The sequence below is a fragment of the Chrysochloris asiatica genome, unplaced genomic scaffold (assembly GCF_000296735.1).
Source record: "Chrysochloris asiatica unplaced genomic scaffold, ChrAsi1.0 scaffold00315, whole genome shotgun sequence".
Classification (NCBI taxonomy): Eukaryota; Metazoa; Chordata; class Mammalia; order Afrosoricida; family Chrysochloridae; genus Chrysochloris; species Chrysochloris asiatica.
This window is the reverse complement of record NW_006408833.1, coordinates 1,009,200-1,025,829: the sequence shown is the minus strand read 5'-3', so window position 1 is coordinate 1,025,829 and position 16,630 is coordinate 1,009,200. Positions and strand designations below refer to the sequence as shown.

At 39.5% G+C, this 16,630-nt stretch overlaps 1 protein-coding gene across 1 annotated transcript in view; it reads left to right on the top strand.

Annotated features, from left to right (window-relative positions):
• HUWE1 (HECT, UBA and WWE domain containing 1, E3 ubiquitin protein ligase) overlaps window positions 1–16,630 on the top strand; it is a 198,439-nt gene that overhangs the window by 5,481 nt on the left and 176,328 nt on the right. Inside the window, exon 2 of the mRNA XM_006875251.1 lies at window positions 3,211–3,344. The gene's annotated coding sequence lies outside the window, so the exon portion shown is untranslated. The remainder of the gene's footprint in view (window positions 1–3,210; window positions 3,345–16,630) is intronic.

The window sequence follows — 16,630 nt, the reverse complement described above, 5'->3', positions numbered from 1 at the left end:
GTCCTGGTGTGGTGCTGTGGGTTACTGTGGCAGACTGCAAAGCCGTTTAAACTGCAAAGCTGGTCGTTCAAGCTTACCAGCTGCTCCTATACAGGGTCGCTATGGATCGTAACTGACTTGACGGTGCTTAACAACAACAATGTTGTTGCTGTTCTGGTGTGGCACTGTATAGGGTTTCTGAGGTGTATTGGCTGGTTGCTTTTGAACTTACAACCTTGTGATTTAGCAGCCCAGTGCTTATCCTGCATTGCAGCATCAGGACTCCATTTTCCAACCTACTTAGCAAATGAAAATGACTTGTGAGTCCATTGATTTGATGGAATGAATTTCAGTGGGTTTTATTCTACTTGGAGTTAATTTATTAAAATGAGTACTTTTTTTTTTTATTACTTTGGATTATGGTGATTGAAGTGGGAATAGGAATCTATATGGTGGTAGGAAGTTTACCTAGGATTAAAAATTTCCCATATATTGTTGTTAGTTGCTATTCAGTCGGCTATAAATCTTGGTAGTTAAATCGGTTCCGACTCAAAGCAACCCTCTATAGGGTTTCCAAGGAGGGGCTGGAGAATTTGAACCACCAACCTTGTGGTCCAGTGCTTTATCTCACAGCACCACGGGAGCAGAAAGCCACATCTTCTATGGAGTGGCTGGTGGGTTTGAACTGCCAACCTTGCTGTTAGCAGTCCAGTGCTTATCCTGCAGTGCCACACCAGAACACCATGGATAATCATCCAGTAATTAACTGTGTGGACTATAGTTTTGAGCTTCTGGGTGTGGGTAATTGAATTTTTCCTTCCATTATAGGACATCGCATTCTGTTTTGAGATTTTGACTTGGTGCCTTTTACGACTTAAACAGTGATCAGAAATGAACTAAACCTCAGATGACTCTTGCCATTCAGAACTAGAATAAATCTGGAAAATGATAAACCATCTAGGTGTGACCTCAAAGGTTTAATTTATTTTAGATAGATCTCTAAAGGAGTGGCACTACAAATTAAAAACTTTGTCTACAGTTCAGTGGCAAAGTTCAACCTGCATGTTTATTATTTATCAAGATTTACAAGCCTTATACAGGGTCAGAACTGACTCGACGGCACATAACAACAACAACATAATATCATTTGGAGTACTGGTGTGGCACTCTAGGATAAGCACTGGACCGCTCGGTCGGTTTGAACCACAAGGTTAGCAGTTTAAACTCACTAGCCACTCCTCAGCTCTGGTAGCGTAGTGGTTACGAATCGGGCTGCGAACCTTAAGGTCAGCGGTTCGAAACTACCAGCCGCTCCGCGGGAGAAAGATGAGGCTTTCTACTCCCGTAAGGATTTACACCCTCGGAAACCCTGTACAGGGTCGCTATGGATCGGAACCGACTCGACGGCACTTAACAACAACAACAACAAGCCACTCCTCAGAAACCCTATATAGCAGGGGTGGGGGCCCTTCAGCCCTTGGGACGTATGTTATTGTTAAGTGCCGTTGAGTCGATTCCGACCCATAGCGACCCTGTATAGGGTTTCCAAGGAGCAGCTGGTGAGCTTGAACCGCCGACCTTGCAATTCTAGCAGATTTGCAGTCTGGCGCATTAACCCACAGCTCCACACCAGGGCTCCTTGGGCGGTATGTTGTTGTTTAGTACCGTGGAGTCGGTTCTGACTCATAGTGACCCTGCACAGAGTTTCCTAGGCTTTAAATCTTTACTTTACAGGAGCAGAAAGCCTCATCTTCCTCCCACAGAACAGCTGATAGTTTCGAACTGCCAACCTTGAGGTTAGCAGCCTGATTCGTAACCACTACACTATCAGAGAGGCCTGTGAAATCATTTGGTGTGGCCCTGCCAAGGCAACTGCAGTTCCAGCTATCACAGTGTTGTAATTTTGTGCCATTGAGTCAGTTCTGACCACAGCAACCCTGTATAGGATTTCCGAGGAGTGGCTGGTGGATTTGCTCAGCAAACCTTGCAGTTCAAGCTGACCTTGTGGTCCAGTGCTTATTCTACAGCACCACACCATCACATTGTTAAGTGCTGTAGAATCGGTTCTGGATCATAGTGATCCTGTATAGGGTTTATGAGGAGTGGCTGGTGAGCTTGAACCACTGACCTTGCGGTTCAAACTCAACTTGCCATCCAGTGCATTAACCCATAGCACCACACCATCACTTTGGTGGTGGTGGTAGTTACGTGCCATGGAGTCGGTTCTGACTCATAGTGACCCTGTATAGGATTTCTGAGGCTGTAAATCTTTACAGGAGCAACTAATTTTTAAGTTGATAATTTTGTATGGCCTGTGAATGATAGACATTTTGGCAGAAAAAAAGGTTCCTCGCTCCTGCTATACAAGGTCACTATGAGTAGGAACTGCCTTGATGGCACTTGGTGGTGGTGGTGGTAATGTGTTGATTCCGACTCATAGCGACCCTGTACAGGGTTTCCAAGGCTGTACATCTTTACAGGAGCAGAAAGCCTCATCTTTCTCCTACAGAACAGCTGGTAGTTTTGAACTGCTGTTGCTGAGGTTAGCAACCCAATTCGTAACCACTACCTGACCAAACAATAATATCATTTGGACTCCTGGTGTGGCACTGTATGATAAGCGCTGGACTTCTAATTACAGGGTCAGCGGTTCAAACTCACTGACTGTTCCTCAGAAACCCTACACAAACCTCAGAAACCCTACAGAGGGTCGCTGAATCCGAACTGATTTGACAGCACTTAACAACAAAAAATATCTTTTGGGTTCAGAACCAAACAGGGGTGTTTGATTAGAGGTATTGTTATGTTGTTGTGCCATTGAATTAGTTCTGACTCATAGCAACTCTGTATAGGGTTTCTGAGGCTGTAAATCTTTGTGGGAGCAGAAAACGGCATTTTTTACCTTTGGAGTGGCTGGTGAGCTCGAACCACTGTGGTTCTCATTTGTTGTTAAGTGCCGTCAAGTTGGTTCCAAACCATAGCGACCCTGTATTGTATAGGGTTTCCGGGGAACAGCTGGTGAGCTTGAACTGCTGACCTTGGGATTCAAACCGACTTTGAGGTTTGAGTAGCTGTTCTGAATTCTTGATTTCCTACTCCTAAAAAATACAAATTGATTCATGAGGGCTATTGATTCAGGAACAGTAAATAACTGTGCTTACGTTTGAGTATTAATGTGATGGTTAACTCCTTCACAACCTAATGTGTGTCTCTCCCTCACATTTTTTATAGGTCCTCCACTAGTCTGACTTGAGTCGGTTGGTACATCAGAGGAACCAGCAGACCAAATTTGTAGGAAGGCTCCCGAAGCTCTTGGCAGTATTGACATTTTCCACCAGGATGAGTATGATTGGCTGTGATTCTAGGTTAGTTTTGTAGATTTTTGTGGGTAGTATTTGTATTTTACTTCCTGGAATGGATATGGTGGTGGCATATGTACTTCCATTTTGTGATTGAGCTACTTTTTTTTTTTTTTTTTTTTTCCTATAGTCTGGATCTGTCTTTGCTGAATTAAATTGATTTCTGTCCATAAATGATTTTTTTTAAAAGGAATAACATTGACAAAAAATGGTGAGATTCTAATGTCTAACCAATTGATTAAAGAATTATGAAAAATTTCAAACATGCAAAAAATGAAAGCATTTAATGAAATTACTGTGTACCCATCATCCAGTTGAAGCGTTTTTCAATTTGCAACCATTTTATTTCACCTATACTTTAACCCATTGCCTCTCCCTCACTGGATTATTTTGAAATAAATCCATGATTTTATATTATTTGTAACACATCTGTTTATACCTCTAAACGATTAAGATTGTAGTCTCAATACCATGATCACAATTAAAATATTTAAGTGATAATATCATCAGATATAAGGAGCTCTTGTACTGTGTAATTGGACTGTGAACTTCAAGGTCAGCAGTTCAAAATTACCAGCTGTTCCGCCAGAGAAAGATGAGACTTTCTGCTCCCGTAAAGATTTACAGCCTCAGAAACCTTGTACAGGGTCACTATGAGTCGGAACCAACTCCACGGCACATTATCACTATCACCACCACCACCACCATCATCAGATATACAGTTGGTGTTCAGATTTCTCTGGTTTTCTTTCTTTTTAATTTTTTTTTATAGTTTGAATCAATTCAAAGAAAGTTCATTTATTGTAAATGCTTGATATATGTCTTAAATCTGTTTTAATCTGTAGGTTCCCTCTCTTTTGTTTTGCCTGTTTTTTCTTTTGATTTACTGTTGAAGAAATTTTCCTGTGGTGTTTTCCGCATGTTTTTGGGGGAGGGGGGGGCTGGGCAGCATCTAGTTTTCTCAATAGTGGATGCAGCAATCGACTCTATATCAACAATTGTTAAGTGCAGAACTGGTCAACATTTTGTTATGTTATACATGGATTCATTATAAGTCTGAGTAGACTTGGCACCTAAAAGCAATGACCTTGCTTAAAGTATTGGAAGACCCCAATATACTAAAACTATTACAGTAACCTTCCATATCCCAGTTGGAGTTGATGCTGCTGGCCTAGGCATAATGTCAAAATAACAAATTCCTTTTTCTGTGGAAAAGTTTGACTTAATTGATACTTTTAATTCCATGTCTTGACCCTGCTTACTGCTTCACATGAAAAGTAGGCCTCCTGGTAGAAGAAGCTAATGTTTCCTGGATGGTGAACTGACTGTGCCTTTGGGGGTTTTCTTGCATGGTTTTAATTTCCTTAGCTGGTTTAATTATTTTTATACTGTCTTATAAGGTTGCTTTCTGTTTTTTTGGTGTTAATATCTCAGTTGCTTTGACTCATAACTTCTAAGCTATAAAGGCAGTGGTGGATTCCTCTGCCTATAATATAATTTTTTGGAGCATTTTACTTGCTTTAAGTGAAAGTTTACATAGCAAATAAGTTTTATATTCAATAATTCATACCAAAAAATGTTCCATGATATTGGTTGCAATCTCCACCATGTGTCAGTGTTTCCCTGTTTCCACCCTGAGCTTCCTGTTTCTATTCCTCTGGTTTCCCTGCCCCTACCTGCCTTCTCATCTTAGTGGGCAAATGTTCTTTTGGTCTTACACAGTTGATTATTCTGAGGCGCACATTCCGCATGGGTGTTATTGTGCATTTTATTGGCCAGTCTGTTATTTTCGTAGAGAAGTAGCCTCTGGAAGTGGCTTCATTTTCACATTAAAAGGATGACCTATGGAAGTTTTCACTGAGATTCTATCAGACCAGTAAATCTGGTGTTTTTTATGAATTTGAGTTCTGTTCTACATTCTTCTCCCATTCTATCCAGACCTTCTATTTTGTCCCTGATTAGAACGGTTGGTAATAATTGCTGGGCAGCATCTAGTTTTCTAGAGGAGACTATGGTTCATGTGGGCCATTAGTCTTTTGGCCTAATTGCTTCCTTTGTGATAATAATTCTTGAAAATGATAATCACACAGTTTTTGAGAGCTACCTTTTATGTTCTTATGTTCAGCTTTCCTGCTGCTTTTCATTTTATTCCTTTTGCAAATGATGTTTCCTAGCATAAAGTCCATTTAAACTGCTCATTTCTTGTGCCGCACTGGCCATACTGTATGTCCTTCCCTCGAGCAAAAAAAATAAAATAAAAAAATTGGGCAGATAGTCACAGATAAGGAGAGCAAAGACCCTTGTGCCTGCCTTTAATATTGCGGTAGCTTCAAGTTGAAACGGTAGAAAGGATGGAGTTCATAAATGAAAATTTTTCGAGGTATTTGGTTGCAGTGTGATTCGAAATCAACAGTGCTATGGGTCATGAGTTCAGGTCTTTCAATTCTTTGCTCATTAATGAAGAAATAAAAATTTTATTTGAAAATTGACTATTAAACAAATGTAAATTGGGGGAGAATTGCGTTGAAGTCCATTCATTCAACAAAATTCACTTTTATCACATTCTATTTAATTAGTACTGGGGATATAGCAATTAAGTATTTGCTTCTTTCCTGGGTTTTCTGAAGTTACAAAGTTTGAACAAAGTCATGTACACCTTCTAATCCTGTTTGTGAAACTAGAAAAACTGCAAATTATTGATAAAGAGCTTTGCACAGAGACATTTCAATATTTGAATTATTTCTATAGCTATAATAGCAAACTAACAATGAAAATGCTGTTGATTTTTCGTGTTTTACACCATGGATTCAAAGTATTATTGAAAGCCAAATTTGGTTGCTTTGGAAATAATTTGCCCTTCACGTTCCTGTTAACCTTGTGTGCACTTAGATTAAATTGTTAATCTGGTGTGTGACCTTATTATGATGCTTTACAATGATCTCATTATTTGTTGTTAAGTGCTGTTGAGTCAGTTCTAACTCATAGTGACCCTGTATAAGGTTTTTGAGGAGCGGCTGGTAGGTTTGAATTGCTGACCTTGCAGTTAGCAGTCCATTGCTTATCCTACAGCACCACACCAGGACTCCAATCTCATCATTTGTAAGATTGATAGTCAACAAGCATTTGAGCCCTTAGTGTTTTTCTTTACTAGTCTCTGATTCGTTTTCTCAATGACTGGTTACCAGATGCTTATATGTTAATGTCAGGAATAATTCGCCTCATAAGTGTCTTTGGAAGCCCTTTCATTTGATGTGTAATAGGAGTTGAGTTGTTAAAACTTGATGTACTTGTTGACCAGCTTGATCTTCTCATTATAGAAATGTTTTAAAATAGTAAAGGAGTGGTTGAGTGGCTCTTTGTGAGGTAAAATAAATGTAGGTTTTGTTTGGGCTGCATTTCAGTTTTTTAGTTCCAGTGTGACACTGTGGGTTAATGTGTAAAACTGCAAAGTCAGTTGGAACCACAAGGTCCATGGTTCAGGTTCACCAGGCATTTCTCGAAACCCTATACAGTGTTGCTGTGGGTTGGAACCAACTCGATGGCACTTACAACAACAAAACATTTTTAATCATTTGACTGAAAATTGCAATGGTGACATTAGTTGATCCCCAGAAGATGATTTTACAAAAGTTTCAATATATTTTTGCTTCTTGTGAATATTGATTGTTCTTGCTGAAGATTGGTTGGGGTAGGTTGGATTGGATTCTGTCAGGATTGTTGATTAAGTTAATGAATGTTGGACTAAATTGTTAAAATTTTTCAACTCTCTGATTCGGCAGTCTTAGTTATCAAAAGAAACCAACTTTTTTCTTCTTAATCGTTACATGGTCATTAAAAGAGTAGGGAGAAGCAAATTATTTTAGAATGATCTTTTACTAGCGTCACTTAGACTTAAAAAGATTGGTAAGTCTGAATATGTTGTTGTCAAGTGCCATTGAGTCGGTTCCAACCCATAGTGACTTTGTATAGGGTTTCCAAAGAGCAACTAGTGAACTTGAACTGCCAACCTGGTGTTTCAAACTGACTTTGCCGGCCAGTGCATTAACCCACAGCGCCACACCAGGTCTCCCAAGTGTGAATATACTGTCATGTGTTTATCATTTTTAGAGCATTCCATTCTCAATTTCTGATTATGTAGGACTAGGAGTTGCTTTAAAGGAGCTCTGGTAGTGTAGTGGTTACGAATCGGGCTGTGAATCGCAAGGTCAGCAGTTCAAAACTACCAGCTGTTCCACGGGAGAAAGATGAGGCTATCTGCTCCCGTAAAGAAACCCTGTTACAGGGTCGCTATGAGTCGGAACTGTATGGCAGATAACTACAACAGGAGTTGCTTAAGAATTTGCATAGTCAATGAGTTTCCATGTGATGTTGATGTTGGTTAGTGGTCAGGGAACTACTTTGAGAACCACTGGCATAGAGTATTGCGTGGCACAGAGCAATGTTTGACACAGTGTTAATTTTAGCTTTTTTTATTCTTCCTCTCCTTGATTTTCTCAGTCCCTGAACAAAATGCTTGAATCTTGGGTGCTGTTCAGCATTACTTTCAGTTAGAAGTAATTTTGAAATCCTTTATTGCAGTAGTCCTGCAAGTATAGTCCCCAGATAGCAGCATCACCTGGGAACTTGTCAGAAATGCAAATTCTTGGGTCCCACTTGTCTTTGTTTTATTCTAAAGTGTGTCCTAGCTTAACCTGGGGTGTTTTTTAGATTTTCATGTAGTAGCTGTTTTGAGACTATAAAGCATACAATTCAGAGTGTGTTCACAGAGTTGTACAACTATTACCACATCAATTTTAGGACATTTTCAGTGCTCCCCTTCCCCCCAAAGAAGCCTGGTAACTCCACCTCTACCACTACCCCAGCTTCCTCTCTGCCAACCACTAACTATAGATTTGCCCGTTTGGGCCATTTCAGATTCACCTAGCATGTTCTCAGAGCTCATCCATGTTGTAGCATGTATTATTTCATTCCTTTTTAGAGTCAAATAGTATTTCATTGTATTAATATTGCATTTTATTTCCACTTTTTGGTTGTTACGAATAATAACTGCTATGAGTCGGAACCGACTCCACGGCACATAACAACAACAACAACATAAATAAACATTTGTTTATAGGTTTTTGTGGACATGTATTTTCATTTCTCTGGGGTATATACCTAGGAATGGAATTAAACAATTGCCAAACTATTTTCCAAAGTGACTATACCATCTTACATTCTTAATAGCAATGCAAAAAAGTCTTAGACATTTTGTTTTAAATTAATCTAGGGAGCATCTGAGTTCTACCTGTATATGAGGCACTTTGCTAGTATTGGAAGGTGGGGGATATAAAGTAGAGCAGGATCATGGAACCTACTGTTAAGCCTTCAGTCACTGGTAATATCTACTTGCTTTAGGGAGTGAGGCAGACAGGATATTGTTGTTAAATGCAGTCAAGTCGGTTCTGACTCATAGTGACTTTGTAAAGATTTCCAAGGAGTGTGGTTAATGGATTTGAACTACTGACATTGTGGTTAGCAGTCCAATGTTTATCCTACAGTGCCACACCAGAATTGGGGAAATGAAATCATTGACTGCTATTAGCATAACATTGAGCTTCTAAAATGGTTAGTGGATAGAGGTGCTGTTATTGTCTGAACCCTGACATTGTGTAGTCCTTTGCAACTTTTCTTGAAGCCACAAGCTTGTGTTCCTGGAAGGCAACTGGGTGGTGCAAATGATTAAGCACTTAACTACTAACCTAAGATTGGTGGGTTAGAACCTACCCAGAGGCTTCTGAGAAGATAAGCCTGGTGATATGCTTCTGAAAGGTCACAGCCTTGGTAACCCTGTGGAATAGTTCTGAGTCCACTCAGAGGTGTCTTGGTTTAAAGTCCTTATGATCTGTGGAACACAGTTCTACTCTGAAACACATGGAGCTGCCATACATTGGAGTAGACTCAATGGGAAGGTTTTTAAGTTCCTGGAATATCAATTTTGTTTGGTAATTTTGGGGGTGAAATGTAAAAAGGAGACAAGAATTGATGCAATTGAATTATAGTGTTGGGGAATAATGTAGAATATATCCTGGACTGTCAGAAGCAAGAACAAGTCTTTCTCATCTTGTTTACTTTGAACAAACATTTCATCAGGGAAGACCAGTTTCTAGGAAAGGACATCACTGTTGACAAATTACAGGGCCAGAGAAACATGGAACACCTCAGTGAGAAGGATTGACAAAATATCTGAGACCTTGATCAAGAAGCAGAACCAGGTAACATTTCATTTATACTTAAGGTCACCAAAAGTCAGGGCTGTCTCTTGATGGCAACTGGCAGTAGCATTATGACAGTTGTAATTATTTGGAGCCCTGGTGTGGAACTGTAGGATAAGCACGGGACTGCAAAGTTGGTTTGAACCACAAGGTTGGTGGTTCAAACTAACCAGCCGCTCCACAGAAATCCTATACAGGGTCGCTATGGGTGGGAATCAACTTGACGGCACTTAACAACAATTAATTGGTGGCATTCCTTTATAGTTGTGTCGCCCAAGTGTGCATCCCTAGACCTAATGTTTTCCATAAATATTATTTTGTTTTTGAGAATATACACAGCAAATAATACACCAACTCAATGGTTTCTACATGTACAATTCAGTAATATAGATTGCATTCTTTGAGTTGTGCAACCGTATTTAGCCTCCATGTCTGAGTTGTTCTTCATTTATTAACATATGCCCCCTAAGGTTTCCTATCTAATCATTTGAGTTGCTGTTGTTAATTTGATCCCATAAAAGAGCATAATGCTCAAGGCAGACTCTCTTACTTTAAACTGTTGTTTGATTTCAAGATGACTTCAGGGATATTTTTAGTTTAAGACCTAGATATTATATTTTACTCTGTTTATTAAAATGTGATTTGTCTCTACAGCTTCTCTCATTTTCTTTTCTTATATCTGTAGAAGAACCCAGGGCATTTGTCCTATAGTTTCTTAGCAGTCTGAATATTGATAATTGCATGCTCAGTACAATTCATTTTCCTCTGGCCTCTTAGTTCCTTCAAATTGACAGCTGGATAAAATTCAGGTTTTGAGAAAATTTCAGAGCCTTGATAAAATTCAGGTTCATTCTTTTTGACAAAAATATTGGTGGTGGTTTGTTTATTCATAGCATTCACTATGTTGTGATATCTTGGGTTTTTGTTATTATTTTTTTTCCCCTCTTTTGGATGTTAACAGCTATCTCTAATGCTACTTTACTTTAGATCTACTAATTCATTGTTAATACCTTCTAGTGGGTTCTGATTCAACCCCTGTACAGGATTTCCAAGAATCAGCTGGTAGGTTTGAACTACCACTGACCTTGTGGTATGCAGTCCAGTGCATATCCTACAGCGCCACACCTGGAATTAATTTTATAAGGAGTTGTTTAACCTTTTATTTGGTTGCTTGATACAGTTTGCATAGGAAGACAGGATAAATGCTAGAGGCTTTTTTCTCGTCTTTTCTCATTCTCACATAGTTTTCTAGATAATAAATTGGTTTCCTGTCATCATCAAAGGGTTCTTTCTCTTTTCTTCTTTCTCTTAGAACACATGAGTTTAAACATTTGACAGGTTTCAGTTCACTGCTGTTGTGATCCTTAATGAAATTGCCCCATCTTTGGCCAGTGTGAGCTTTGTAGCCATCCCCCCCCCCCAAAAAAAAGCTACCTTTTACTTTTCTCTGCCTTTTGAGGTGAATTTAGGTGAAAAGGTTTGAGAAACCTTGATAAAGCAGAAAGAGCATAACTTTTGGAGTCAGATAGTTTTTTGAGACCTGGCCACTTTCTAGTTTGTTACTTTGGGAAATTTTCTTTATCTGGGAAATGTATCCTATTCATAGGGTAATTGGGTTTAAATGAGAAAACGTTTGTAAGAGTCTAGTACACTATAGATAGTCAGTAGATGGTAACTTATTTAATACTCTTATTTCACTTAATTTAATACTCTTATTTCACTTAACGTCTCCAACAGCTAAGAGCTGGGCAGCCAAGGTGATTAAAATGATAACCAGTCAGGGCTCCTTAAGGACTGTGTGGGATCTTCAGTGGTGAGGAGGGGATGGTGTTTGTTCTTTGGTCATTTTGGCTATTGAGAAAATGAATGTTCCACCAAAGTAGTTTTTTCTTTGTCAAGGAATCACATTTATACCCTCTTCTGAAGGGTCTTAACCAGTTCTTTGGTGCTGCACATTACATTGGTTGCTTTGGTCTCGCTCCCTCTACACAGTCCCCTACAACTGTTCAGCTTCTGTTCAAGGTTCTACTGTAACCATAGTAACTCATAATGAGTCTGTCTAGTAGCCATCAGTTTTTGCCACCAGTAACATAGTAGCACCATATATACCAGCTTAGAAAAGAGGTAAATATTACCCTTTTTAACAATTTATATATTATCTAAAGTGCTTAGTACAATGTCTGGCCCATAGGAAGTACTCATCAAATAGAAACTTATTTTTGTTAATATTATGATGATCTACCTTTTCCCTCTCATATCTTAGTTCTCTTCATTTAACTCAACAAGCATTTACTGAGTGTTTCTATGTTGAGGACAGAAAATGATGAGACTTAGTCTCTACTCTTGGGAAACTCACAGTTCTGTGAGATCATGTTTAAAGTCTTTTCCTTTGTGTCATTTCTTTTTGTGTCATCATTTCTTCCCCTGCTCTGTCCACACATGAAATACACACACACACACACACACACATATACACACACATAGCCTGTGTATTGTTTCCCCAAGCCCTCCTTAGCTCTATGCCCCTCTATCTAGCCTTTGAGCCTGTTGATAGATGAGCAAGCCTTCAATTGACTTCTGTGAACACAAGGTAGTATGAAGAAAAACCTTTGTGCCAAAGCTGAGTTTCAAAGTGGCACAAGTGATTGACACTATGATACCAGTTTATGGTCTTTAGTTAGACCTCCAGCCTCCTGTTCTATTGCTTTAACTGTCTTCCTTCCCCTTTCTCTTCCTCTTCCACTGTCCCTACCCCAAGATGTTAACTAAAGATTGTTGTTAATCGCCTTTTAGTAGGTTCCAACTCATAGTGAACCTTGTATAGGGTTTCAGAGGAGCAACAAGTGGGTTTGAATTGCCAATCTTGGGGTCAGCAGTCCAATGCTTATCCTACAGCACCACATACCAGGGCTCCTATACCTATTATGTTTGTAACGAGACAGCTATACTTCCTAAGGAATCCTGGTATGGTGCTGTAGGATAAGCACTGGACCACAAGATCAATAGTTCAAACTCAACAGCCACTCCTTGGAAACCCTATACAGGGTCACTATGAGTCGGAATCGACTGGGTGACACTTAACAACAACAACAACATTTCATAAAGACTAGGATTTGAATGGGAGTCCTGGTGTGGCTCTGTGGGCTAATGCGTCAGACAGCAAAATCGTTTGAACGGCAAGGTCAGAGGTTCAAGCTCACCAGTTGCTTCTTGGAAACCCTATACAGGGTCGCTGTGGGTCAGAATCAACTCGACGGCACTTCACAACAACAGTGTGTATTGGTAAATTTTTGTTCTTCTCATCAATAAAATGATTATCAAACCCACCTTAACTGTCACTTGTGAATGTTAAAGTGATGAGATGGTGTATTTTTAAATGTACCATACAAAAAGTATAAGGTCATTTTAATTTATGTAAAATAAATAATGGCTATGTTGTTAGCTGCTGTCGCGTCAACCCCTGTCTCATGGAGATCCCATGCACATGGAACAAAATATTGCCCAGTCCTGTGCCATGTTACTTGGGGCAAATTGCTTCATAGCCACTTTTCCTTTAAGTGTGGATGATGATATATGCGACATACTGGGAATACAAATATAAGCAGCTGGAAAATGGAGACCTAGTAGGGGAGGGAGACTTGCAAATCATATTCAGAGGGGTTAACTACAACAAAAAAAATCACTGCTGTTGTTTTGATTTTGACTCCTATTGAACCTATAGGACAGAGAGTAGAACTATTCATTAGGGTTTACAAGATTGTAATTCTTTATGGGAGCAAACTTCATTTTTCCCCTGGGAAATGACTGGTAGATTTAAACTACTAATATTGTAGTTGTTGTTGTTCAGTGCTTTCAAATTGGTTCCCACCCATAGCGACCCTGTATAGGGTTTCTGAGGAGCAGCTGGTGAGCTTGAACCACCGATCTTGCAGTTTAAACGGCTTTGCAGTCTGGCGCATTCACAGTGCCACACCAGGACTCCAATATTGTAGTTAGCGGCCCACTACTTAACCCACTGCATCACCTTTGATAACATTAATAATAAAGGAGTGAGCGTCATGAGGGCATCAAAGAATGCCATGGAATTTTGTTAGATGCATGAAAAGTACATCATGAACTCAATGCTATACAAATGAAGTTAGCTTAGTGTATCCCAAATGAATCAGTAAACTCAACCATTATTGCATTTCCTCATGAGATCTGACTTTAGAGACTTGTACTTTATGCACTGGAGTCCTGGTGTGGCGCTGTGGGTTTAATGTGCTTGACTGCAAGGTCAGTGGTTCAAGCTTACCAGCTGCTCCTCAGAATCCCATACAGGGTTGCTATGGGTTGGAACTGACTCAATGGCACTTAACAACAACTATATTTTTTGAGCTACATTTTATGAGCCTCATTTAAGAGTGTTAATGTACTTCTGTAATACAGTACCCTGAAAAATGCATTTATCTACAAGGCTTCTTTATTACTCGTTATAATTTTCTAATTTTTATTACTGAATTCATTTAGGTAAACACAACATATAAGGGGGCTTCAAAAAGTTTGTGGAACAATTCCATTACCTTAAATTACACAAGGGTGAGTGAAAAATTATCTGCACTCTGGCTGTAGAATTTATTTTAATCAACTTTTAGAAAAGACAAATACATTATTTTTCAACATACTCTCCTTGCTTTTCAATACACTTTGTCCATCTGTCAACAAGCTTTCTTATTTCCTTATTAAAAACAGTGTGGGCAGAGGTGTGCAGATGTGCATTGTCATACAAGATCACAATGCCCTTGGATAGTAGTCCTCTGCGTTGAATTTGAAGTATAGGCTTTAGCTCTTCAATGAGTACCTCATTATAACGAGCACTGTTGATGGTTGAACCTTTTTCCTAATAGTGTTCCAATACTGGCTCTTGAGAAAAACTATAACCACCAGTTATTGAGCTGATGGTTGAACATTTACTTGGTCAGCGATTGAGGATGTTTCAGTTCCATACTTTGCCATTTACTCTCAAGCTCGTAGTGATAAATCCATGTCTCGTCACCAGTAACGATTTTTTTAAAAGAAACTTTTATCTTCTGTTGAGTAACAGTCCAAATTTTGTTTGCAGATGTCCAAGCACTTCTGTTTATGTTCTTCCATGAGTTTTTTCAGTACTCATCCTCCACAAACTTTTTGAAACCCAAGTCTGTCATGGATTATTTCATAGACAGAGCCATGACTGATTTGCAAATGATTTGCCACATAATCCACTGTCAGTCATCTGTTTGACAGAATCATTTCCAGTGCATGCTCAATGGCACAATTCACTCATATCCAGCCACCATTAACAGTTTGCTATGTTCTCATTTTAATATTAATTGTTGTGAACCATTGTGTTGCGATATATACAGGGACTTTTACAAATCAGGCTGCGAACTGCAATGTCAGCAGTTGGAAACTACCAGCTGTTCCACGGGAGAAAGATGAGGCTTTCTGCTCCCGTAAAGACTTACAGCCTTGGAAACCCTGCACAAGGTCACTATGAGTCGGAACCGACTCCATGGCACATAACAACAACAACAATATGGGTTTCCAGTGAGGGGCTGGTGGATTTGACCTGCTGACTTTGCAGTTAGCAGCCTATCCTGTAGCACCACACACACAAAAAATAGATAATCCAGTAGGAAAGTAGGAACAGTTCTTTTTTCCCCCCAAGAATGTTGTTAAGTGCCATAGTTCCGACCCATAGCGACCCTATATAGGGTTTCCGAGTAGCAGCTGGGGAACTTGAACCGCTAACCTTACAGTTCAAACGACTTTGCAGTCCAGTGCATTAACCCACAGTGCCACACCAGGACTTCATAGAAACTAAAAATGACTAATAACAAGAAAAGCTGTTTAAAACTAAGAATCAGCAATACAAATTAAAATGAGATCTTTTGAATTCATTTGAGTGGCAGAAAATATAGCCATGGCAAAAGTGTAGGGAAGAAGAATCTAGTTTTGCAAAACATCTCACAAGTGGTATAAATGAAGACTACTATTTTGGAGATAATTTTGGCAAGCTACAAGACAGGGACACCTTTGATTTTCTGCTTTTGACAGTGTTCATGCAGTCTTAATCACTTTTCTGTAGCTCATTTTAGTCTATCCTATAATATGTAGTCAGATCTGTCAGTGTTTTTCTTTATGGTTTCTAAGTTCCATGTTTTTCCTGGAAGGTCTTCTCTATGCTAAGATTATCAGCATATTTCCCTATGTTTTCTTCTAATGTTTTTTTATGTTTAAGTAAAGGCATGAAGTCCTGGTGTGGCACTGTAGGATAAGCACTAGATTGCTAGCCACAAGGTCAGCAGTTCACACCTACCAGCTGCTCCTTGGAAACCTTATACAGGGTTGCTATGAAGTGGAACTGCCTCGATGGCACTTAAAAACAACGAAGGCATGAAGTAGGTGTGCACTTTCCCCTCATCCAAATGGTTAGCTCTTATTTTCCATCTTGGGAATGTCTCTTTTTTTAAAATGAAACTTTTTATTGTGATATATATCCATATATGTAAGGAGCCCTGGTAGCATAGTGGATTGTGATCTGGGCTGCTAACTGTAAGGTCAGCAGTTCATATCTACCAGTTGCTTCATGGTAAAAGATGAGAGATTTTCTGCTCCAGTAAAGATTACAGCCTTGGAAAGCCTATACAGGGTCTCTATGAGTCAAAACCGACTCCATGGCACCTAACCACCACTGGTGTGGCACTATGGTATAATGCACTGTACTGCAGGGTTGGTGATTCAAATTCACCAGCCACTCTTCGGAAACGCTTTACAGGGTATCTATGAGTCGGAACCAACTCAAAGGCACTTTACAACAACAATATATATATATTGTTGTTATGTGCCGCTAACGTAGTAGTTACGAACCGGGCTGCGAACCTCAGGGTCAGCAGTTTGAAACTCCCAGCTGTACCGGGTTGCTATGGGTTAGAACCGACTCGATGGCAATTAACAGCTATATATATGTTGTTGTCAAGTGCCGTCGAGTTGGTTCCGACCCATAGCGACCCTGTA